A 25,927-nucleotide genomic window follows, 5' to 3' on the forward strand; every position below is an offset into this window, starting at 1 on the left:
CCAAATACTCTCTTGTGTTCAAAGAACATGCCCTTTCATGCTGGGCATAAATCACCCAAAGCTTTGGCGAGTTGACCCAAGCAGGTCAGAAATCCAACCTTGTTTGGCTAAGAGCATTGAGAAAGTCAGAAATCCGATCATGTTAGGCTAAGAGCCCAAAGAAAGCTGAGAATCTGACCTTGCTTGAGTTGAAGCTCAGGTTTGGTCTCCAAAAAAAATGTCCAAGTATTTCACAAATAATTGTGACTTTTTACCTGTACTTATCTTTTCAATTGAAATTGCAGATTGAAATTTTTCAATTTTGCCTTGGTTCTTGCATATCTTTGTTGGGCCTCATTTGTTGTCCAAAGTGAGGGCGATCTGTTTATGACTTTTAAGCACTTTACAAACCTCCAACAGCAACTTATCTCCCACCCAAGCCCTTTCTCCAAGCAATTGTCCTTGCCCCAGCAATCGACTTTCACCATGTTCATGCCTTCAAGAATTTATTTATAGCCTCGAAATGTTTGGGCAGAAATGAGGGTCTGCTCATCGATGTCAATCCAGCTTCCGCACTTGCCCAAGCTTTCCTACTTAATTTGAGATCAAGTTTCATCCCAATGTGAAGGATAACAAGCAACTAAGACCTTGACTTGCAACTAGGAACATGTCTTGCATCTTGAGCTTGCTCAAACTTCTAACCTTATCCACCCTTTGGTACTTTGCCCATAGTCCATGCTTGGCGAATTAGTCCGGCATTTTTTCAAAGATTCTTTAGGCCATGCATCAGAGCAACATTCCAATTTCAGCTCTATAGACAATATCATTTTTTGGTCTACTAGGGCAATTGTGCTAAAGGATTTAATCATGATGTTTTGAGCCCGAACTTCAGTGACAGGTCTCTCTGAATTCCCTTTCCAAATCTATGTTATATTTTGCTTTGTCCAACCTTGAGCTCCTTCTTTATGTTGATTGTTGGTCAATTTCATATACTTTACCTAGTCTTAATTATATATTGAGACGGACCTATTAATGGGTGTATGAGGGTTGATCCTCAAAAGTGGTGCAAGGAACAAGTGCAATTGAAAGCTTTAGACGAAGGATGGTTCAAGGTGAATTTCAATAGAGCTACTGTAGTGCCTACCCCTAGTTTACTTTTCATGTTATATTGTCAAATTCTTTTAGGCCGGCTTTTATGGGTGTGTTATGATTTAGTGGTACTTGGTTACCTAATTTGATTGATGTTATTTCATACTTAGTTTATATATTTGATGAGCTACTTGATACTTGGTTATTTCATGTGTTCATGGTTATTCTTTTGATGATGATGCTTTGTATGTTTCATATAATAATTTGAGTTGCTTTCGTAATTACAGTTATATTAGTGATTTATATGTGGCTTTATGGTTACTTACCCCATACTTGCATGTATATAGTGTACATGTATGTTTTACTTATGTTTGACGTTTCGTATGTGGCTAAAGGAGGGAGTCGCAGTCACCTACAAGTTGGGATCTACACGATGTACCACTCCCCACCATTGCCTATTTAGTTTAGATTTACATGCATATGTACATGTTCAAATTTTCTGCAGATTGCAGGTACAAGGCGTCAACTTCTCTGAATTGTTAGGATGACCGTGCCCTATCGCAGTATCTCAATGGTATAGAGGGGAGATAGTTCTCGAGTCCAAATCCTAAACCTGAGCCAATTGTCCTAAAATATATGACAATTATTTGAGTTATTTACCTTTGCGAATTCGTCAAGTGACATGAATTCGAGATTTTAACCATTAAGTTTGAATTTGTACTGTCTTTGGGATGAGTTTTCCTATATAGTTTGTGGCTCTGTTGTGATTGTTGGTTATAATTAAATCAAAGAAAGATATTATTAAATGATTTAATTAAACGAAAAAATATATAAAGAAAACATCAAAATTTAATTATATTTAATTGATTTGGGGATTAATCAAATAGAAAAAATAAATTTAAAGATTTAATTAAAAAACCAAATTTGGCGTAATTATATTTATTTTATTTAATAATAATAAATTTGGAAGTTTCATTTAAAAAATGAACTTTAAATATTATTATTATTAGTTAAATTAATAAATATATTTTCTAATTACGTTTTATTATTTAATAAAAACAAGTGAGAATAATTTAAATAAACTTTGTTATAAACACAAAAAGTATGCACAGAGAATTAATTGATTAAAATAATAAAAAAAAATACATTTGAATGTTCGTAAAACCGAAAACCCTAAGAGGAGAAAATTCTTTATTAGGACATTAGAACTCATTTCTCCACACATAGGTTTTGCGGCGCAAAAATTGGAATTGGAGCAAAAAAATTGATGAAAGTTTCATAAGGTTTGAATTTGCATGCATTCACAGGTTGTCTCAGATGTTAGATGTTGTTTTGAGGTAGGATTTGAAAATCCATTGTAGAATTTTATTGAAAGATCTCTCTATTTTGTGTCTTCCTGGGTGCTTGTATAATTGATAAGTAGGAGATAATTTCCACAGCTAGTCAAATTGTGATATGAATATCAGGATTTAACTGTGTGATTTTGAGTCAAACTCGATGACCCATATTTCATGAGTAGTGATTCAACATGAATCCATCTCTCATGAGAATAAATGGAACACTTAGCACTCATTGGATCTAGGTGATGCTCACAGGGGTGAAGCACCGGGACTTCCCGGGAGGTCACCCATCCCAGTACTACTCCAGCCTGAGCGCGCTTAACTACAGAGTTTCCTCCATAGTTAAACCCAAAGCTTGCAACCCCATTTGCAAAACCTTCACCAAGTGTTGTGCCTTATGAACCATTCATTAGAAAGCCCCTTAAGCTCATCAATTGATAAGTAGGAGATAATTTCCACAGCTAGTCAAATTGTGATATGAATATCAGGATTTAACTGTGTGATTTTGTGTCAAACTCGATGACCCATATTTCATGAGTAGTGATTCAACATGAATCCATCTCTCATGAGAATAAATGGAACACTTAGCACTCATTGGATCTAGGTGATGCTCACAGGGGTGAAGCACCGGGACTTCCCGGGAGGTCACCCATCCCAGTACTACTCCAGCCTGAGCGCGCTTAACTACAGAGTTTCCTCCATAGTTAAACTCAAAGCTTGCAACCCCATTTGCAAAACCTTCACCAAGTGTTGTGCCTTATGAACCATTCATTAGAAAGCCCCTTAAGCTCATCAATTGATAAGCGCGCTCAGGCTGGAGTAGTACTGGGATGGGTGACCTCCCGGGAAGTCCCGGTGCTTCACCCCTGTGAGCATCACCTAGATCCAATGAGTGCTAAGTGTTCCATTTATTCTCATGAGAGATGGATTCATGTTGAATCACTACTCATGAAATATGGGTCATCGAGTTTGACTCAAAATCACACAGTTAAATCCTAATATTCATATCACAATTTGACTAGCTGTGGAAATTATCTCCTACTTATCAATTGATGAGCTTAAGGGGCTTTCTAATGAATGGTTCATAAGGCACAACACTTGGTGAAGGTTTTGCAAATGGGGTTGCAAGCTTTGGGTTTAACTATGGAGGAAACTCTGTAGTTAAGCGCGCTCAGGCTGGAGTAGTACTGGGATGGGTGACCTCCCGGAAAGTCCCGGTGCTTCACCCCTGTGAGCATCACCTAGATCCAATGAGTGCTAAGTGTTCCATTTATTCTCATGAGAGATGGATTCATGTTGAATCACTACTCATGAAATATGGGTCATCGAGTTTGACTCAAAATCACACAGTTAAATCCTGATATTCATATCACAATTTGACTAGCTGTGGAAATTATCTCCTACTTATCAATTGATGAGCTTAAGGGGCTTTCTAATGAATGGTTCATAAGGCACAACACTTGGTGAAGGTTTTGCAAATGGGGTTGCAAGCTTTGGGTTTAACTATGGAGGAAACTCTGTAGTTAAGCGCGCTCAGGCTGGAGTAGTACTGGGATGGGTGACCTCCCGGGAAGTCCCGGTGCTTCACCCCTGTGAGCATCACCTAGATCCAATGAGTGCTAAGTGTTCCATTTATTCTCATGAGAGATGGATTCATGTTGAATCACTACTCATGAAATATGGGTCATCGAGTTTGACTCAAAATCACACAGTTAAATCCTGATATTCATATCACAATTTGACTAGCTGTGGAAATTATCTCCTACTTATCAATTGATGAGCTTAAGGGGCTTTCTAATGAATGGTTCATAAGGCACAACACTTGGTGAAGGTTTTGCAAATGTGGTTGCAAGCTTTGGGTTTAACTATGGAGGAAACTCTGTAGTTAAGCGCGCTCAGGCTGGAGTAGTACTGGGATGGGTGACCTCCCGGGAAGTCCCGGTGCTTCACCCCTGTGAGCATCACCTAGATCCAATGAGTGCTAAGTGTTCCATTTATTCTCATGAGAGATGGATTCATGTTGAATCACTACTCATGAAATATGGGTCATCGAGTTTGACTCAAAATCACACAGTTAAATCCTGATATTCATATCACAATTTGACTAGCTGTGGAAATTATCTCCTACTTATCAATTGATGAGCTTAAGGGGCTTTCTAATGAATGGTTCATAAGGCACAACACTTGGTGAAGGTTTTGCAAATGGGGTTGCAAGCTTTGGGTTTAACTATGGAGGAAACTCTGTAGTTAAGCGCGCTCAGGCTGGAGTAGTACTGGGATGGGTGACCTCCCGGGAAGTCCCGGTGCTTCACCCCTGTGAGCATCACCTAGATCCAATGAGTGCTAAGTGTTCCATTTATTCTCATGAGAGATGGATTCATGTTGAATCACTACTCATGAAATATGGGTCATCGAGTTTGACTCAAAATCACACAGTTAAATCCTGATATTCATATCACAATTTGACTAGCTGTGGAAATTATCTCCTACTTATCAATTGATGAGCTTAAGGGGCTTTCTAATGAATGGTTCATAAGGCACAACACTTGGTGAAGGTTTTGCAAATGGGGTTGCACGCTTTGGGTTTAACTATGGAGGAAACTCTGTAGTTAAGCGCGCTCAGGCTGGAGTAGTACTGGGATGGGTGACCTCCCGGGAAGTCCCGGTGCTTCACCCCTGTGAGCATCACCTAGATCCAATGAGTGCTAAGTGTTCCATTTATTCTCATGAGAGATGGATTCATGTTGAATCACTACTCATGAAATATGGGTCATCGAGTTTGACTCAAAATCACACAGTTAAATCCTGATATTCATATCACAATTTGACTAGCTGTGGAAATTATCTCCTACTTATCAATTGATGAGCTTAAGGGGCTTTCTAATGAATGGTTCATAAGGCACAACACTTGGTGAAGGTTTTGCAAATGGGGTTGCAAGCTTTGGGTTTAACTATGGAGGAAACTCTGTAGTTAAGCGCGCTCAGGCTGGAGTAGTACTGGGATGGGTGACCTCCCGGGAAGTCCCGGTGCTTCACCCCTGTGAGCATCACCTAGATCCAATGAGTGCTAAGTGTTCCATTTATTCTCATGAGAGATGGATTCATGTTGAATCACTACTCATGAAATATGGGTCATCGAGTTTGACTCAAAATCACACAGTTGAATCCTGATATTCATATCACAATTTGACTAGCTGTGGAAATTATCTCCTACTTATCAATTGATGAGCTTAAGGGGCTTTCTAATGAATGGTTCATAAAGCACAACACTTGGTGAAGGTCTTGCAAATGGGGTTGCAAGCTTTGGGTTTAACTATGGAAGAAACTCTGTAGTTAAGCGCGCTCAGGCTGGAGTAGTACTGGGATGGGTGACCTCCCGGGAAGTCCCGGTGCTTCACCCCTGTGAGCATCACCTAGATCCAATGAGTGCTAAGTGTTCCATTTATTCTCATGAGAGATGGATTCATGTTGAATCACTACTCATGAAATATGGGTCATCGAGTTTGACTCAAAATCACACAGTTAAATCCTGATATTCATATCACAATTTGACTAGCTGTGGAAATTATCTCCTACTTATCAATTGATGAGCTTAAGGGGCTTTCTAATGAATGGTTCATAAGGCACAACACTTGGTGAAGGTTTTGCAAATGGGGTTGCAAGCTTTGGGTTTAACTATGGAGGAAACTTTGTAGTTAAGCGAGCTCAGGCTGGAGTAGTACTGGGATGGGTGACCTCCCAGGAAGTCCCGGTGCTTCACCCCTGTGAGCATCACCTAGATCCAATGAGTGCTAAGTGTTCCATTTATTCTCATGAGAGATGGATTCATGTTGAATCACTACTCATGAAATATGGGTCATCGAGTTTGACTCAAAATCACACAGTTAAATCCTGATATTCATATCACTGCTTGTATAATGCTTATTAATTTATTGTATTAATCTTTGTATAAAGAATTATGTTGTAGATTTTCAAAAGGAAAACTTATTAATCAAGAAAACATGACTGAGGAAAACTGTAAAAAAAATTTAGAAAATTATTATGACTGTATTCTTTTAAAACCCTTTCTAATTTGATTATAGAAAATAGGAAGAAAACAACAAATTAAACAGCTAGGATTTGAACTTTAAACTTGTCGTGTGATTATCATGAGTTTTCTAAATAAAGATAAATATTCTTCTTATATCTAAAATAATTTAATTGAAAAATGTATTGGAAAAGCAAAAGATTAATTGAGAGCAAAGCATGGTGTAGCTAAACTTATACATGCATGTGAAAACAAATATACTAAATATAAAAAACTAAGTATATTATAGTTGCATGATTTGAGAGATCAAAGGCATGCAAAAATACTAATTGAATGTTTATTTTTATTTTATAAAATTATAATTTAATTTTTGGATTTATTTATTTATAAATAATAATAATAGTAAAACTCAAAAAAAAATTAATTATTAATTTCAGAAAAAAATAAAATTTAAAATTAAATTAATTTTTTTTAAATAATTTTATTTTTTTAATCAAAAATTAAATAAATAAATACTATTTATTTCCTTATAAGTGGGTTTTTAATATCAATTAGTTTAAAACTCATACTCAAATATAACTTATTATATATTTACTAATGCAAGTGGAACAACAAATTAATAAATCTATAATTATGATTTAGTTATATTCTAATAAAAGCTATAGTGCAATTCACTATATAATCATCTAGTTATGAATATTTAATATTATGAGAGAAATTGTAGATAACTTAATTACAATTATAATTTCAAATTTGAGTTATCTCTAATTGCATCATGAATTAAAGGAAAAGTAAATATTAAGATTGCACTTAAATATAAGTCAAATTAATATTTTAAAAATAAAATTGATATTAAGATTTAATCTACTAATGTACATTTATGTTATTAATTAAATCATTCATGATTTAAGATTATTTAAATTAATAGCATGATTGATAACATTTATCCAACTGTGATACGATTATGAAATGTAAACTTGAATTTGACACAAATCAATTTTCATGGAATTATATTTTTATAAAAAAACTAAATAACTACATTGGTTTTAAATGCATGTCGAGAAGTCATGTTTATTTTATGGCGGGTTTCGTGGAAACCTAGTAATTTGACCATATAGACATGTTGACCAAAGGCTTGGGAAGTGGTTGTTTTTGTGACGCTTTTATGTGATGTTGTTTAGTCCTGATTATTATATTCCCAACCAATGCGCTATATCCACATGTTTGTGTGATGGGATTGAATTATTTTTTGTAAGCTAGTGTAACTTGATTTTCTTGGTGTAACCTATAAGGTTTTCGATCAGTTGTCTATTAGTGTTTTCCAATTGCTTGTATAGGACTAAGGTGAATATTGTGCGTTATTTATTGGTGCTTTCCAATTGTTTTTTACGACTGAGGTGAATATTGTGATTTTATGAGATATACTTTTAGGAGCTAACAATAGGTTATTCATGTGTATGCTGGGAAGTGGCTTGCAGTGAAGGTCGAAGCCCTAAAGAGGTTGTCTAGATAACCAATTGTAAGTGGTATTAATAAGTGATAACATTTAATTAAATGGATTAAAATGAATTAACAAGAGTTGGTGTTTTTACCTCGCCCATGCCTTGAGTGCTAGTACAGGCTAAGATGGGAGTAGTGAGGATGCTTAGTTGCGAACATGCCTCGTTAGTATGTCTTGTCTCTAAGAGAGGATACTAATGCTGCATAGAATCAATAGGGGGCTAGAGTCCAGAGACACTACCAAGGTAACCTTAGAGTTGGCTCATGTGATGACACTTGCTCACATGCATATTAGGTTTCCCACGTGTCTTTGTTACCTCTAAGAGTGGATGTTAGTTGTATACTTGGTACCTTTGAGATAGATTGCTATCAGGATTCCTTGACATAGATTCTTGTTCGACTTTTGGATTGTTATCCACTTAGCACTTGAGATTATTTCCTTAGCACGATGAGAGTGGGCCATTTAGGTTCCACAAGGTCGTGTGGTAGTGTTTCTTAAATCACTGAGATCCAACTGTTGGATGTCAATGTTGGACATACCTTGTGCAATTGTTCTATTCATCTTGTCTTATGATTATGTTCTATAGTCATATTCTGATTTATTGTACTTTGATTATTTGAAATCTTGTGAGATGTTGTATCTTATCTTGATGTATATTCTTTTAGTATTTCATACCCTGTGACTTGTACAAAGGATGATCATGCATTTTGATTATAACATGTGGCATCTTATATACTTGTATATTATTTCATTTGATTTCGTACTTATGGTTATCCTATGATGTGGACTTTGTTATGTATCAGATTTAATTTTAATAAAACTTATGTATATGATTCAACGTCATGGAACCCTTGAGAGATGTAACTGTTAATGTATTGCTTATGTATGTATGTGAGTTATTGTTTCCACTATATTATCTCTTGTTGTTTTAATCTTTCAAAAAAATATGTTTGGCAAACTTAGTGACTTAATAGGTTAATATCTTTTGGGTTCCTTGACGAGGCATTACAGCGACTAAGGAAAATCAGAGAATCAAGCATGAGATGTGTAGCAAGGGATTCCAATTGTAATATTAATGCCACCGAGAAGAAAGCATTAGGAGCAGAGACCAATAACGAAGCAAAAGTACAAGTGGCCTTGTTGGAAGTTGATTTGGCACAGAGGTCATATCTTGTGTATGATTGCAAGCACCCTTTGGAGCCTCCACATGTATGACTATGTTCTTCAACTTCCTCCTGAGATTGTTGGTTCTCTGCATTATGTTATAATTTCATATTCTACAGCTGCCAGGTATCCTTTATAACCATTGTTGCTTGTTGTACTCAGGCATTTGTTTATATTTTTGGATAGTTCAAACTTAGTACTCATGCTTGATAGCATTTCAATAGCCTATGTGGAAGTTTGCTTCAGCAATGACGGTTTTTCTTGGTGGCATTTATTCCTGATTATTGTTTTACCATGTCTCTTAAATACTTGCATTTCATGCCATATGTAAGTGATGGTCGGTGCTTCTTTAATATATAACAATTTTTCATCCAAAGATATTGGTGATGTTTTTAGTTTTGTATGAGCAGAACTATATGTGTGTGATATGGGATTGTGGAACCATGTAAGCTGACTTTCTAAGAACAATACCTTGCTGACTATTATTGTCTCTGCTGGTCGTGACTATTGAGATGGATCATCATTCTTGTAACTATCGTTGGTTGTCAATTATGTTGGATGCGATGTTTTGTGTGTCGACAGCCATTTTTGCTTGGTTGTAATATATTGTGTCGTGATTATAATTGCATGCAGTTTTGCCTCTATCGTGGCGGAGAGTGTCATTATTGAATCCACTTCTTACATTTATGCTTTAGCTTTTGGGGTCATCATATTTATTCAAACAAGAGGGTCTTTGTTTAGTATACATATTGGATAGGATCGTGTCTTCTATCAATCACTTATTCATTGTAATCTGTTAGATTATCTTTTGTTGTTATGTATAGATGTTGCATAGGATCATATCATAAGCATCAATCCTTTTGCAAAGATTTTAGTTCTAATATATTTCTGCCTTCCTAGATTTCACGTCAATGATGATTCGGTGTCATTTCTGTTGGGCCTCAATGGAAGTCTATGTGTCTCAAATATAAGGCAGCAATTTCGTTTCAAAGGGCTCCCTACAAAGAGAAGTATTTTACAATTATATTTTTTTCCTGTTATATGACCTAGATTAGTTTGTACTTTTAGCATTGATCTCTATATTTCTCTTCATGATAGGTTGATTTTATGATTTTAATATTAATCTCTCTTTGTTGCAGGACACATCAATAAGCAATGAGATGATGAGAGATTAAAGAACATGGGGATAATGCTTCAAGACATGGGAATACATTGATGATACATATCTTCATTAAAAGAGGAAGATCATATACATGAAATGATATTCAAAGGGAGACCTTTCAGCTTCAAAGCGAGGTATTAGGTTTCCTACGTGTCTCTGTTGCCTCTGGGAGTAGATCTTCTTTGTGTACTTGGTACCTTTGAAATAGATTGCTATCAGGATTCCTTAACCTAGATTCTTGTTTAAATTTTGGATTGTTATTTGTTTAGGACTTGAGATTATCTCCTCAACACGGTGGGAGTGGGCCATTTAGGTTCCACAAGGTCGTGTGGTAATGTTTCTTATATCATTGAGATCCCACAGCTGGATGCCAATGTTGAATGTACCTTGTGCATTTGTCCTATTCTTCTTGTCTTACAATTATGTTCTATGGTCATAATCTAATTTATTGTACTTTGATTATTTGAGATCTTGTGAGATGTATCTTATCTTGATGTATATTCTTTTAGCATTTCATCCCCTATGACTTGTACAAAGGATGATTATGCATTTTGATTATGCCATGTGGCATCTTATGTACTTGTATATTATTTCATTTGATTTCGTACTTATGGTTATCCTATGATGTGGACTTCGTTATGTATCAAATTTAATTTTAATAAAACTTATGTATGTGATTCAATGTCATTAAACCCTTGAGAGATGTAACTGTTAATGTATTGCTTATGTATGTATGTAAGTTTTTGGTCCCGCTATGTTATCTCTTGTTTTAATCTTTCAAAAAAAAAATGTTTGCCAAACTTAGTGACTTAATAGGTTAATTTCTTTTGGGTTCCCTGACGAGGCATTACAGCTACTAAGGCAAATCCAAGAATAAAAAATGAGATGTATAGGAAGGGATTCGAATTGTAATATTAATGACCGAGAAGAAAACATTAGGAGTAAAGACCAATAAAGAAGCAACAGTACAATTAGCCTTGTTGAGAGTTGATTTGGCACAGAGATTGTATCTTGTGTATGATTGCAAGCACCCTTTGTAGCCTCCACATGTATGATTATGTTCTTCAACTTCCTTCTAAGATTGTTGGTTCTCTGCATTATGTTATCATTTCATATTCTACTGCTGTCACGTATCCTTTATAACCGTTGTTGCTTGGTGTACTCGGGCATTTGTTTATATTTTTGGATAGTTCAAACTTATTACTCATGCTTGATAGCATTTCAATAGCCGATGTGGAAGTTTGCTTCAGCAATGACGGTTTTTCTTGGTGGCATTTATTCCCGATTATTGTTTTACCGTGTCTCTTAAATACTTGCATTTCATGACATATGTAAGTGGTGGTAGGTGCTTCTTTAATCTATAACAATTTTTCATCTAACGAAGATACTGGTGATGTTTTTAGATTTATACAAGCAGAACTATATGTGTATGGTATGTGATTGTGGAACCATGTAAGCTGACTTTCTAAGAACAATACCTTGCTGACTATTATTGTCTCTGATGGTCCTGACTGTTGAGATGGATCATCATTCTTATAATTGCCGTTGGTTGTCAATGATGCCGGATGCGATGTTTTGTGTGTCGACAGCCTTTTTTGCTTGGTTGTAATATAGTGTGCAGTGATTATTACTGCAAGCAGTTTTTATTACTGCAAGCAGTTTTGCCTCTATCGTGGGAGAGAGAGTGTCATTATTGAATCCACCTCTTACATTTCTGCTTCAGCTCTTGGGGTCATCGTGTTTATTCAAACTAAAGGGTCTTTGTTTATTATTACATATTGGATAGGACTGTGTCTTCTGTCAATCACTTATTCATTATAATCTGCGAGATTGTTTATTACTACATATTGGATAGGACTGTGTCTTCTGTCAATCACTTATTTATTGTAATCTGTGAGATTAGCTTTTACTGTTATGTATCGAACATAAAGCTCTGATAACAATATGATCACTTGAGTCTTGAAGGAGAAGGCCAGTGCGAGGCAATATATATTTTCCTGATATATATATGACTGGCAATCTTTTTTTACGTCCAGTATATTTTTCAGATTCATTCTTTAAGTTATCTAGATATTATATCAGTATTTGTGAAACTATTATTAGAAGGATCATTAGGCTTATTGATTGATCATTGCATACGATCAAATCATAAGCATCAATAGTTTTGCAAAGATTTTAGTATTTATATTCTAAAATATTTCTGCCTTCCTGGATTTCACGTCAATGATGATTTGGTGTCATTTCTGTTGGGCCTCCATGGAAGTCTATATGTTTCAAATATAAGGCAGCAGTTTCCTTTCAGAGGGCTCACAACAAAGAGCTAAGTATTTTATGATTATATTTTTTGCTGTTATATCACCTAGATTAGTTTATGCTGTTAGCATTGATCTCTCTATTTCTCTTCATGATAGGTTGATTTTATGATTTTATTACTAATCTCTCTTTGTTGCAGGACGCATCAAAAGGAAATGAGATGATGAGAGATTAATGAACATGGGGATGATGCTTGCAGACATGGGAATAAATTGATGATACATATCTTCATTAAAAGAGGAAGATTATATACAAGAAATGATATTCGAAGGGAGACCTTTCAGCTTCAAAGGGAGGTATTAGGTTTCCTACGTGTCTTTGTTGGAGTAAATGTTACTTGTGTACTTGGTACCTTTGAGATAGATTGCTCTTAGGATTCCTTGACCTAGATTCTTGTTCGACTTTTGGATTTTATCCTTTTGGGACTTGAGATTTTTAGCATGAATGTTGAGAATACTACATTGGGGGAGTATCCTGAGCATTGGAGTGTATTGATATGTTGCATTCATAACTGTGTTTGTCATTGATGTCAACATAGCATGGTTTCTATTAAGACTGACAAAGTAGCAAGACAGAGATCTTGATGGTACGGACAATGGTTTGATTGTCTAGTCATGTGCAGTTATGGACATGTACAGCACAGTGTCATGATGCCGTGGTTAAGTGCACAAAGCTTGAGTCAAAGATGTACGAAAGTTGTATCTGATTTACAGAGAGCAATTCAGAGACAAAGTATTGGGAAAGCATTTCCTGATGTTTGTTTGCTAGATTACATCTGAGATGAAGAAGAAGATGCGCAAGCAGGCAGTGACAGAGGACAGTTAGGTGATGACGTCAGAGAGTGTGCAAGTCTTAGTATCACATGTGTGAAGTTTTGTATAGATTGCAAGACAACAGTGCTATGGTAATTGTAATTAATTAATTATTATTTTATTTAATTGGGAAAGCCCCAAGGCCGACTCAAGGAATTATTATGAAGATATAGTATAAATGAAAGATGTTTTCCTTCATTGGAAAAGAAATGAAGTGTGTTAAGTATTGTGATTGTTGCAAGAAGTGAGAAGTGCGAAAACGAGTAGAGTGCTCATTAAATGTGTGTAAGTGATCCAAGGGATTATTGAATGCACAGTTCGTAATCTGGTTACAAGATCTGAAGAAGCAGAACTCTGATTAACAGGACAGAGACAGAGGAAGGAAGTACAATTTAGTTCTATTATTCTGCAAGGAATAACACAGAGATCATTTGGATAGTGGGTTCATTGATCTTATCCTCGAAGTTGTTTGGGCAGTGGGTCCAACTATCTTCCAAAAATCCTAACAGAGTTGGAATCTTCTAACAAGGATTCAAAGTCTCATAACAGGGACTCATACATACTGAATGTTGTGATAGACTCCTAACAGGGTCTATCCTTTAACAAAGAATATTTATATTAGTACATCATCTTGTGGGTATCATCCCCACTGGGGTTTTCCCTCTGATCAAGGGTTTCCCTAGTTAACATATTTGGTGTTATTGTGTATGAGTATCTTGTTGTCGTTTCAGTTTACATTACTCATATGGTTACGATTGTTTAAAGTTGTTATTAATGACATTAATTGTATAACTGATTCACCCCCCCCCCCTCTCAGTTATATCAATGGACTATATATTCTAACAGAGATTATCTCCTCAGCACGGTAAGAGTGGGCCATTTAGGTTCCACAAGGTCCTGTGGTAGTGTTTCTTATATCACTGAGATCCGACAGTTGGATGCCGACACCAGATGTACATTGTGCAATTGTTCTATTCTTCTTGTCTTATGATTAAGTTCAATGGTCATATTTTGATTTATTGTACTTTGATTATTTGAAATCATGTGAGATGTTTTATCTTATCTTGATGTATATTCTTTTAGCATTTCATACCCTGTGACTTGTACAGAGGATGATTATGCATTTTGATTATGCCATGTGGTATCTTACGTACTTATATATTATTTCATTTGATCCTATACTTATGGTTATCCTATGATGTGGACTTTGCTATGTATCAGATTTAATTTTAATAAAACTTATGTATGTGATTCAATGGCATGGAACCCTTGAGAGATATAGTTGTTAATGTATTGCTTCTGTATGTATGTGAGTTATTGCTTCCGCTATGTTATCTCTTGTTGTTTTAATCTTTAAAAAAAAAAAAGTTCAGAAAACTTAGTGACTTAATAGTTTAATTTCTTTTGGGTTCCCTGACAGGGCATTACAGCAACTAAGGAAAATCCAAGAATCAAGCATGAGATGTGTACCAAGGGATTCCAATTGTAATATTAATGCCACCAAGAAGAAAGCATTAGGTGTAGAGACCAATAACAAAGCAAAATTGCAAGTGGCCTTGTTGGGAGTTGATTTGGCATAGAGGTCGTATCTTGTGTATGATTGCAAGCACCCTTTGTAGCCTCCAAATGTATAATAAAGTTCTTCAACTTCTTACTGAGATTGTTGGTTCTCTGCATTATGTTATCATTTCATATTCTATGGCTGCCAGGTATTCTTTATAACCGTTGTTGCTTGGTGTACTCAGGCATTTCTTTATATTTTAGGATAGTTCAAACTTATTACTCATGCTTGATAGCATTTCAATAGCCAGTGTGGAAGTTTGCTTCAGCAATGATGGTTTTTCTTGGTGGCATTTATTCCCGATTATTGTTTTACCATGTCTCTTAAATACTTGCATTTCATGCCATATGTAAGTGGTGGTCGGTGCTTCTTTAATATATAACAATTTTTCATCTAACAAAGATATTGGTGATGTTTTTAGTTTTCTACGAGCAGAACTATATGTGTATCGTATGCAAATTGTGGAACCATGTAAGCTGACTTTCTAAGAACAATACCTTGCTGACTATTATTGTCTCTGATGGTCATAAATGTTGAGATGGATCATCATTCTTGTAACTGCCGTTGGTTGTCAATTATGCCAGCTGCAATGTTATGTGTGTCAACAGCCATTTTTGATCAGTTGTAATATAGTGTGTCATGATTATTATTGCATGCAGTTGTGCCTCTATCATGGCAGAGAGAGTATCATTATTGCACTTCTTACATTTCTGCTTCAGCTTTCGGGGTCATCGTGTTTATTCAAACTAGAGGGTCTTTGTTTAGTATTACATATTGGATAGGACGGTGTCTTCTGTCAATCACTTATTCACTGTAGTCTGTGAGATTATCTTTTGCTGTTATATATAGAGCATAAAGCTCTAATCAAAATATGATGAGTCTTGAAGGAGAAGGCCAGTGTGCGGTGACATATGTTTTCTTGATATATACATAAGACTGGCAATATTTTTATAAGTCCAGTATATTTTTTAATTCATTCCTTAAGTTATCTAGATATTATATCAGTATTTGTGAAACTATGATCAGAAGGATCATTAGGCTTATTGACTGATTGCTGCATAGGATCAAATCATAAGCATCAATCCTTTTGCAAAGATTTTAGTATTTATGTTCAAATATATTTCTGCCTTCCTGGATTTCACGTCAATGATGATTTGGTGTCATTTCTGTTGGGCCTCCATGGAAGTCTATGTGTTTCAAATATAAGACAGCAGTATCCTTTCAAAGGGCTCACTACAAAGAAGGGCTCACTACAAAGAGAAGTATTTTATGATTATATTTTTTGCTGTTATATCACGTAGATTAGTTTATGCTTTTAGAATTGATCTCTATATATCTCTTCATGATAGGTTGATTTTTTTATTTTATTACTAATCTCTCTTTGTTGCAGGACGCACCAAAAAAGCAATGAGATGATGAGAGATTAATGAACATGGGGATGTTGCTTGCAGACATGGGAATAAATTGATGATACATATCTTCATTAAAAGAGGAAGATCATATAAAACAAATGATATTCAAAGAGAGACCTTTCAGCTTCAAAGGGAGATATTAGGTTTCCTACATGTCTTTGTTGCCTCTGGGAGTAGATGTTACTTGTGTACTTGGCACCTTTGAGATAGATTGCTATCAAGATTCCTTGACCTAAATTCTTGTTCGACTTTTGGATTGTTATCCATTTGGGACTTGAGATTATATCCTCAGCATAGTGGGAGTGGGCCATTTAGGTTCCACGAGGTCATGTGGTAGTGTTTCTTATATCATTGAGATCCAATAGTTGGATGTCGATGTTGGATGTACCTTGTGCAATTGTTCTATTCGTTTTGTCTTATGATTATGTTCTATAGTCATATTTTGATTTATTGTACTTTGATTATTTGAGATCTTGTGAGACATTGTATCTTATCTTGATGTATATTCTTTTAGCATTTCATACCCTTTGACTTGTACAAAGGATGATTATGTCATGTGGCATCTTATGTATTTGTATATTATTTCATTTGATTTCGTCCTTATGGTTATCCTATAATGTCGACTTTTTTATGTATCAGATTTAATTTTAATAAAACTTATGTATGTGATTCAATGTCATGGAACCCTTGAGAGATGTAATTGTTAATGTATTGCTTATATAAGAGTTATTGCTTCCACTATGTTATCTCTTGTTGTTTTAATATTTCAAAACAAAATGTTTGGCAAACTTAGTGACTTAATGGGTTAATTTCTTTTGGGTTCCCTGAAGGGGCGTTACAGCTACTTAGGAAAATCTAAGAATCAAGCATGAGATGTGTAACAAGGGATTCCAATTGTAATATTAATGCCACTGAGAAGAAAGCATTACTAGTAGAGACCAATAACGAAGCAAAATTACAAGTGGCCTTGTTGGTTGTTGATTTGGCACAGAGGTCATATCTTGTATATGATTGCAAGCACCTTTTGTAGCCTCCACATGTATGATTATGTTCTTCAACTTCCTTCTGAGATTGTTGGTTCTCTGCATTATGCTATGATTTCATATTCTACAACTACCAGGTATCCTTTATAACCATTGTTGCTTGGTGTACTCAGGCATTTGTTTATATTGTTGGATAGTTCAAACTTATAACTCATGCTTGATAGCATTTCAATAGCCAATGTGGAAGTTTGCTTCAGCAATGACGATTTTTCTTGGTGGCATTTATTCCTGATTACAGTTTACTGTGTCTCTTAAATACTTGTATTTCATGCCATATTTAAGTGGTGGTCAGGGCTTCTTTAATATATAACAATTTTTCATCTAACGAAGATACTGGTGATGTTTTTAGTTTTGTACGAGCAGAACTATATGTGTATGGTATGGGATTATGGAACCATGTAAGCTGACTTTCTAAGAACAATACCTTGCTGACTATTATTGTTTCTGATGGTCGTGACTATTGAGATGGATCATCACTCTTGTAACTGCCGTTGGTTGTCAATTATGCCAGATGCGATGTTTTGTGTGTCGACAGCCATTTTTGCTCGGTTGCAATATAGTGTGCCGTGATTATTATTGCATGCAGTTTTTCCTTTATTGTGGCAGAGAGAGTGTCATTATTGAATCCACTTCTTACATTTCTGCTTCAGCTTATGGGGTCATCATGTTTATTCAAACTAGAGGGTCTTTGTTTATTATTACATATTGGATAGGACTGTGTCTTCTGACAATCACTTATTCATTGTAATATGTGACATTATCTTTTGGTGTTATGTATCGAACATAAAGCTCTGCTCTGATCATAATATGATCACTTGAGTCCTGAAGGAGAAGGCCAGTGTGCGGTGATATATATATATATATATATATATATATATATATATATATATATATCACGACTGGCAATCATTTTTTAAGTCCAATATATTTTTTAGATTCCTTCTTTAAGTTATCCAGATATTATATCAGTATTTGTGAAACTGTGATTAGAAGGATCATTACGCTTATTGATTGATCGTTGCATAGGATCAAATCATAAGCATCAATCCTTTTGCAAAGATTTTAGTATTTATGTTCTAATATATTTCTGCCTTCCTAGATTTCACGTCAATGATGATTTGGTGTCATTTGTGTTGGGCCTCCATGGAAGTCTATGTGTTTCAAATATAAGGCAGCAGTTTCCTTTCAGAGGGCTCACTACAAAGAGATAAGTATCTTATGGTTATATTTTTTGCTGTTATATCACCTAGATTAGTTTACTCTTTTAGCATTGATCTCTATATTTCTCTTCATGATAGGTTGATTTTATGATTTTATTACTAATCTCTCTTTGTTGCAGGACACATCAAAAGGCAATGAGATGATGAGAGATTAATGAACATGGGGATGATGCTTGCAGACATGGGAATAAATTGATGATACATATCTTCATTAAAAGAGGAAGATCATATACAAGAAATGATATTCAAAGGGAGACCTTTCGGCTGCAAAGGGAGGTTACGTGACAGAGGGAAATGTCTTATTCTTTGCAAGCTTTTGTGGCTGTTTATCAGCTATAAAGCTCATGTGTTTGGTCAAATTGAAATCAGCTATCTTATTGTTATAACTAAAGCTATCCCTGCTGTGAGAAGTCTCTATTAAGAGAGAATCTCAGCCATTCTTGTACATGTTGTTAATGAGTTCTCTGTGAGAGAAGTTTGAGGTGAAACCCCTTGTTAATGAGTTCTTCTTTGTGAGAAGTTCGAGGTGAAATCCCTTGTTAATGAGCTCTTCTTTGCGAGAGCAGTTTGAGGTGCAATCCCTTGTTCCACCCTCTACGAGTAAGCATGGTGGAAATGCAATCTTTTCTGGGGGAAGTTTGAGGTGAAAGCCCTTGTTCCATCCTCTACGTGTAGGTATGAAGGACCACCCTCTACGAGTAGGCATGGTATAAGTCATGTGTGTGACTCCATGACTTTAATTTTATGTGCTTATGAACTAGCAATGATGAATTATCTTATGTTGACATGTATTAATGAGAATCTAAATGATGAGAATTTATCATTGACATCTTTGGTTGCAGTTATGTGTGCCTAGCATACTAAAGATCTCTCTCTGGATAAAAGAGAATGTTGAAGATTGTAGTTGCGATAGAGATCTTTATCTCTGAATTTACTATTGAGAAAATACCTCTATATTGTGCAACAGCTACAGAAGATATTTGTGATAATATTTAAGATAATATTATATGAAAAGACATGAATCATGTGAAGAGCCATGTGTTTGGAAATGTGAAGACACTTGTTTTTGGAAATCGAAGAGACCTTTGGTTGTGATATGAAGAGTCTCACAATTCAATATCAATATATGATTGTTTTATAAAGTATGGCATCAAGTTGAAAGCATTGTACTTGAACATTTTTTATATCAAAAAAAGAAATATTTTTCTGGTGTGGTTGGGTTTTCCCCTTCAAGTTGAAGGGTTTTCCAAGATAAATGTTATCTCTTTTGTACCTATTTTTCTTTTATTTATTGTTGTTTATCTTTATTTTTGGGCGTTACTTTAACACCTTGACCATTAAGCAATGTCATTGTTTCAAATTTGCAAATTTTATTTTATTTTTGAAATTTCACCTAAAAGCAAACTTATTACTGAAAATTTCCCCTTCCCATAATATTATATGATGGATAAAATGAATATTTTTAATCAACCTAACTTAGCAACTTCACTATGAAATTTCCATCCCATTTATTTTTTAAATGATATTCGAAACCTAGCATTCAAAACTCTTAACTCGGTAGATTTGTAATCTTTGTGGAGAACAATGTTAGGTTGAGAAACCAAAGAAGCTCGCACATATGTTGATGGCGAGAGTCGTGGCAAAAAAATTGCAACACAAGAATGAAGATGCTGAGTATAAAGACCAGGTGGCAACAATAATAGTGTGGGCACAAGTTGTGATAGCTTCTATCACAACCTACACTTGTTCTCTGCATATTTGGCTGAAAACCATCTAAGTAAACATAACATTGCTCCCTTGAGACAGAATCATATATTGAGTTTGAGGAAATTGCGATGTAAGGTTTGGAAATTAAAGAGAAGGCAAATGGAAACAATATGTAGGATATACACAAGGGCTGGATATGATACATGGGCAAATGGAAAACAAAGGAATCATCACATTCAATCTATCTCAAGAGTCTCAACATACCTCTCATAGCTACCAGGTACTCTACATGAGGCACAAAAGATACCAAATGCATTTCAATGGCATTGGAGATTATACTGTACCTTCATTGATGCCCTATTTGTATCTAAATGATCCATTAGTCTTGCAAGAGATCTGAAAATTTTGGGCATACAATTCCAAAAGGTGTGAGTGGAAATGAATGAATTGTATAGAAATGAGAAACGGAGAATAGGGAATGCACACATCAATAGTGACAGATCTGGGTTACAGAGACATGAGGTATGAACAAGAGGCTACTTATAATGACTCAGATAAAGAGAGTTGTGTTTGACAAGGTCAAGGAGTACTGACAACATGAGAAACAACGTCAGAAAACAAGTTCTTTGTTGTTGGTTATGATTGACAGCAATAAAATTGAGACAGCCAGAGATTGATTACGTCTGAAAAGACAATTCCACCACATCAATCATTCGGAGAAATTTCATCACAGAAGCATTTTTTAACAATTCCTGTCAATTAACATAGATCATCCACCAAGATTTTCTTATGTTATTTGTCATTCTGAAACAGAAACAAATATTGGATGTTTGCACACTCATTTGAGCAGGCACAAGTTGAAATTCAGAGATTTTGTTGGACTCTGCATCTTACTTGTTTTAACTGGAACAAACCTGCACTTAGATAACTCGAGATATGCTTTCTTCCACAATAAAAAGTAGAACTTGCATACTGAAATATTTATAGAATGAAATAGCATTGAAAAGAAAATTGAATATGCTACAAATAATTCATAATATAAATCTGTAACACTTCATCGACTTCTTCAACCAATTCTCAGTTACCAATTTTAGGCCTGGGAATGAAATGCAGAAAAGATTGACAAATATAATGGACAGGACAATATGCAATGAAATTCACAACATTCATCATCAATGCAGTCATTGATACAAAATTCAGAACAATGTACATTTATAATATTATGAAAAGGACTCTTCTGTTCAGCTTCTAGTGCATCTCAAAAACACACATTGTAAAATATTATCCTACTACTCTTAGGATTAAGTACATTATAAACTTTATTATGATTGTTATCCCGGTGAGATCTTTGTTTGAGATTGTTAACAAAAATTAAGTAATGTTGACCACTTTGGCTTGAAACTATTTGTTTGTATTTTCCAGCCTAATTGTCTCTCAAGTGACCAAACATGTTTCCCCATGGCTTACAAATAAAAGAATTTTTAAATGCTTAAAATGGCAGGTTTCCAACATTTCTAAGGTATGAGGATCTTATCCAAGACATGTAAAATCAGGCCACTAAAAATCAGTTAGATTTACAAGTTAAGAACATCTATGATGATATTACATTTGCAAATTTGAAGCATCTACAATCAAATATCCAAAAATTAGTCGCAACCTTCAGAATAAAAATAAAAATCTAAGACAAAAAGGCAAACCACCATACTTAAAGAGTGTCATTAAAAGAGGTGGAGGAGGAATAAGAGGCAGCAATGCGTTTTCTCTTTTGTGCATGGACACAACCAATGAAGGATCCAACTTCATGATTCACCCAAACTCAATGATTGCCATAAATATGGTCAAGAAAAGTTCTTTTCCAAATTTTAATCGAAGAGAATGATTCAGAACATAGATAGTTGGCTTCAGCTCTGTAAACCATGTTTGAATAGTAAATTTATTGGCAAATGTAAGGTGCACGTTCATTCTAGTCAAGGTCTTAGTCTGATATGTCAAACCATGTTTCCCTTGGATCATCATCGAATTAAACTCAGACCACCTTCTGCTGACCTGATTTTTTTCTAAACTGAATGACCAAATGAAGGACGCTGCTGATCATTCCATGTCTGCACTGCATCCAGTAGATAGTTTCTCCAAGGAAAACTATTTCTCTTTTGTCCAGAGTGTTTTTTATTTGTTTGCATTTCGAAGTTGTAATGTACTTTGTTCTGCAAGTTCGTGCTGCCATTATAGTTAGTTTCAGAGTTACAATGTGCCTAAGACAGTTTTCCTGTGGTCGGGATTTGATTCTGGTTGCGAGTACCACAATATTTTACCCATAAAGGATTATGGTGCAGCTGGATGGTTTGTATGCATCAGTCAAAAACCATCATCTTCAGAAGAATGAACTTTCCTTTATCTATAGCTAGAACTTCTATAGTGGACTAGGTACTACTCCTTTTGGTTTTTCTAAAGACCTGTAATTGTACTGATAACATTTGCATATGTTTATTTCCAGTTAACCAATTTGTGGAAGGTGTGGCTGCTTTCCAGATTGGAAATAGCATTGTTTTTCTGGTTCTCTTTTAATCTTAGTTACCCCGGTTCATCCTTTTGCCCTCCAGACTGGAACACAGTACAAACTGGTACCTGGTTCAGGTACAGTTCCAACAGGGTTCAAAATTTTGTCCCCAAGTTCAAATTGGTCCCTTAATGCATCGAACCAGGGCGAACTTGCCAGACACAGATCAAACCAGCAGCAAATTGCGTTGAACTGGGCCCCGTGGCCAGTGAAAAAGTGTTTTTTTGCATATTTTATAATTTTTTGAGTTCCTTAACCCTAAAAAGTGAAAGTGAAAGGCTTATGTTGGCAAAAGGACAAACCAGGGTAACTAATCTCCAAAGGATAGGCACTGGTATGTTTATGTCTGCAGTTTCAATGATTGTTGCTGCAGTGATAGAAATTAAGAGAATCAAGGCAGCAAAGGATAATGGGCTGCTAGACATGCCCCATGCAACATTCCCAATGAGCATCTTTTGGCTACTTCCTCAATATGTACTTTTTGGCACAGCTGATCTGTTTACAATGGTAGGAATGCAAGAAACTTTTATGATGAGGTGCCAGACGCAATGAAAAGCTTGGGTATTGCTGTCTATTTGAGTGTTATAGGAGTTGGTAGTTTTTTTAGCAGTATCTTAATTTTGGTCATTGAGAAGGTTACTTGCAGAAAGCAGGAGCAATGCTGGTTTGCAGACAAGTTGAACCAAGCTCATTTAGAATATTTTTATTGGCCTCTAGCTTCTTTGGGTCTACTCAACCTGGGCATGTTCATTGCCTTAGCCAGCTGCTACAAATACAAAAATACTGTACCTTCTAGCACGGAAAATTCTACCTAAAAACTAACTACAAGTACAAAAGAGTGCCACGAGTACTGTTCTATTAATAATTTGTTACTAGAATGTGCTTTCCACATTTATGAACTGGGTTAAAAACCCAAGACTGCACATTTTATAAGTATTTAAGTGGAAATCTCAAATTCTCGGTTTCTACTGGAGGCCAGATGAATAGCTAAAGATTATAATTTATATGGGTTGACACTATAAATTTCATCTCAAAAACCATACCTACAACTTACTTCTAGGCTTCATAAATATGTATATACATAATATTTTACAATTTTTAGTTTTACATGTTTTGTATGAACAAACCTAAACAAACCCAAACCCCTTTCAAAAATTTTGCGGTACAGGCAAATCAGTTCTTTAAACTTGAACTTTGAATCGAACTCAAACCAGTAACTAAGCTTTTAAAGAAAAAAAAGTGTTCTGTGGATAAAAATGCAGCCATGACTCACCAAATCTTGTGAAGTGGTCCTCTTGTCAGCTTATAGGAGATAAATTTCAATCCTTTACATTGTTGTCTCTTATGTTAAAATCTCAGGTCCTACTGATATGACAATGGCTTTGGTCTAAAAAGTGACTCCATGTGGATTCTTATAAAAGCATTTGTCGACTGGAGGAATTTATAGTAAAGTATGCTAATGAATTGAGAGAGAGAACTTTTAATGATGCTGTAGATAGGGATGTCTCCAGACCGATATATATATTACTGTGTCAACACTCGTGTTTGAGGATACAATTTTGTCGAAGGATCGGTGTCCTTAATCATATCTTCCATTTGAAGGGTTGACATAGTACACTCCCAAAAATGTAGATCATCTTCACGTGATAACTACTATCTCTAACCATCAAAGGTTGTGCTTAGTTTTGGTTTCCTGAGAATTATAAACTTAAAGTTTTATCCTGCACTCCACGATTCCTGCTATCAATCTGGGCTAAAGTGAAATTATCACGATAATGAAGATGGACACGCTGTCAGCGTTCGTTCAACTGGGTAATGGTTAAACCATACGTTATTATAATTTTAGTTCATAAATATATTCTTTACCACCAAGACTATCGTAGTTTGCCTATCCCTAGTGTACAGGCTATTACTACATTTGCATAAGACTCCGAGATAAACAAGACTTTCCTTCAGACCAAACCCTAGACATCGGCTACCTTGCCCATTGGCAGAAGCATGATGTTCTTAAGATAGCAATCATTGTATTATTTTCACCCACAATGTGAACATTGACTATTATTGTGAGAGCGCCCCGTTTAGAGCAATTCAGGGTCTCTTTCCAGACTCGAGTCAGAACATGAAAACTGGAAGGTGAGAAAGAAAAGAAAGAAGGGCTTGATGGTGCAAAATTTTAATACAATAGAACAAAAGATTTTACTCACGCAGTTCGGGCAGTTCGACGATATAGAAGAAAAACAGTTGTCCCCCTCCATGGACATCCTATATCCTGCTTGCTTTCTGTCAACCCCACCTGGAATCTAATATTTTAAAAATCATTTTGAATAAACTCTGTGTATACATTTACATCTATGCTAATAAGGAATGTATATTTTTAACTCAAACCAGATACAACACTTCAATTTCCAAAAAGCTGTTAGTTCATCTTCCTTACATTTATCGAAATCGAATCAGGCAACCCATATGTAAGCTTGCCCACTGGTTTCTACGAGCACACACGGGCAAAATTCAAATCTACACCATCATCTGTGATATGCTCACACATTTATTATATGGGAACAAAAGTTTTATAAAAACTTCTCCATCTCCGTCCTGCACATCCAGAGATTATCACTCCTCAGAAAGCAGACATAGAAAGTGGTTCCAGGGCGCCCGGGCTTGCCCCTCTGTTTCGGTACATGAGCTTATTTTCAAATTTCTTCTCAAGATGACAGTGATTACACTTTTTTATTCTCTCTTTTTTTATATAAAAAATTCATATATAAAGAAGAGATCTTAAGCGTCGAGTGTAATGCATTTATTAGAGTTAAAATCGGGTGAAATTAGTTTCTGGTTCTATAACATCTATGAAATCTATTGAAAAGCACTAAAACAATGGTATTAAAACATAGGGCATCTCTATTATATTTTAAGTTATTATAATTAAATGAAAATTAAAAAATATATATCTAGCATCTAAATAGGAAAAAGCAATAGAGCTGAGAAAAGTGGAATGTGGAAAAAATACAAGTAAAATAAAATAATGTTAAAATATTTTAAA

The 25,927-nt window shown here is 35.3% G+C and overlaps 1 protein-coding gene across 2 annotated transcripts in view; it reads right to left on the reverse strand.

Annotated features, from left to right (window-relative positions):
* LOC149528527 (uncharacterized) overlaps window positions 1-25,681 on the reverse strand; it is a 109,031-nt gene extending 83,350 nt beyond the window's left edge. Inside the window, exons 1-2 of one of the 2 annotated variants that reach the window (XM_089811926.1) lie at window positions 25,322-25,681; window positions 25,092-25,180 (exon numbers count right to left, since the gene is read on the reverse strand). The gene's annotated coding sequence lies outside the window, so the exon portion shown is untranslated. Of the gene's footprint in view, window positions 1-25,091; window positions 25,188-25,321 lie in introns of both variants that reach the window. The other variant, XM_089811927.1, reaches the window with a different exon arrangement.
* Between the last annotated feature and the right edge of the window lie 246 nt (window positions 25,682-25,927).

The sequence above is a fragment of the Cupressus sempervirens genome, chromosome 11, assembly GCF_028749045.1.
Source record: "Cupressus sempervirens isolate cs-2001-9-10 chromosome 11, ASM2874904v1, whole genome shotgun sequence".
Taxonomy (NCBI): Eukaryota; Viridiplantae; Streptophyta; class Pinopsida; order Cupressales; family Cupressaceae; genus Cupressus; species Cupressus sempervirens.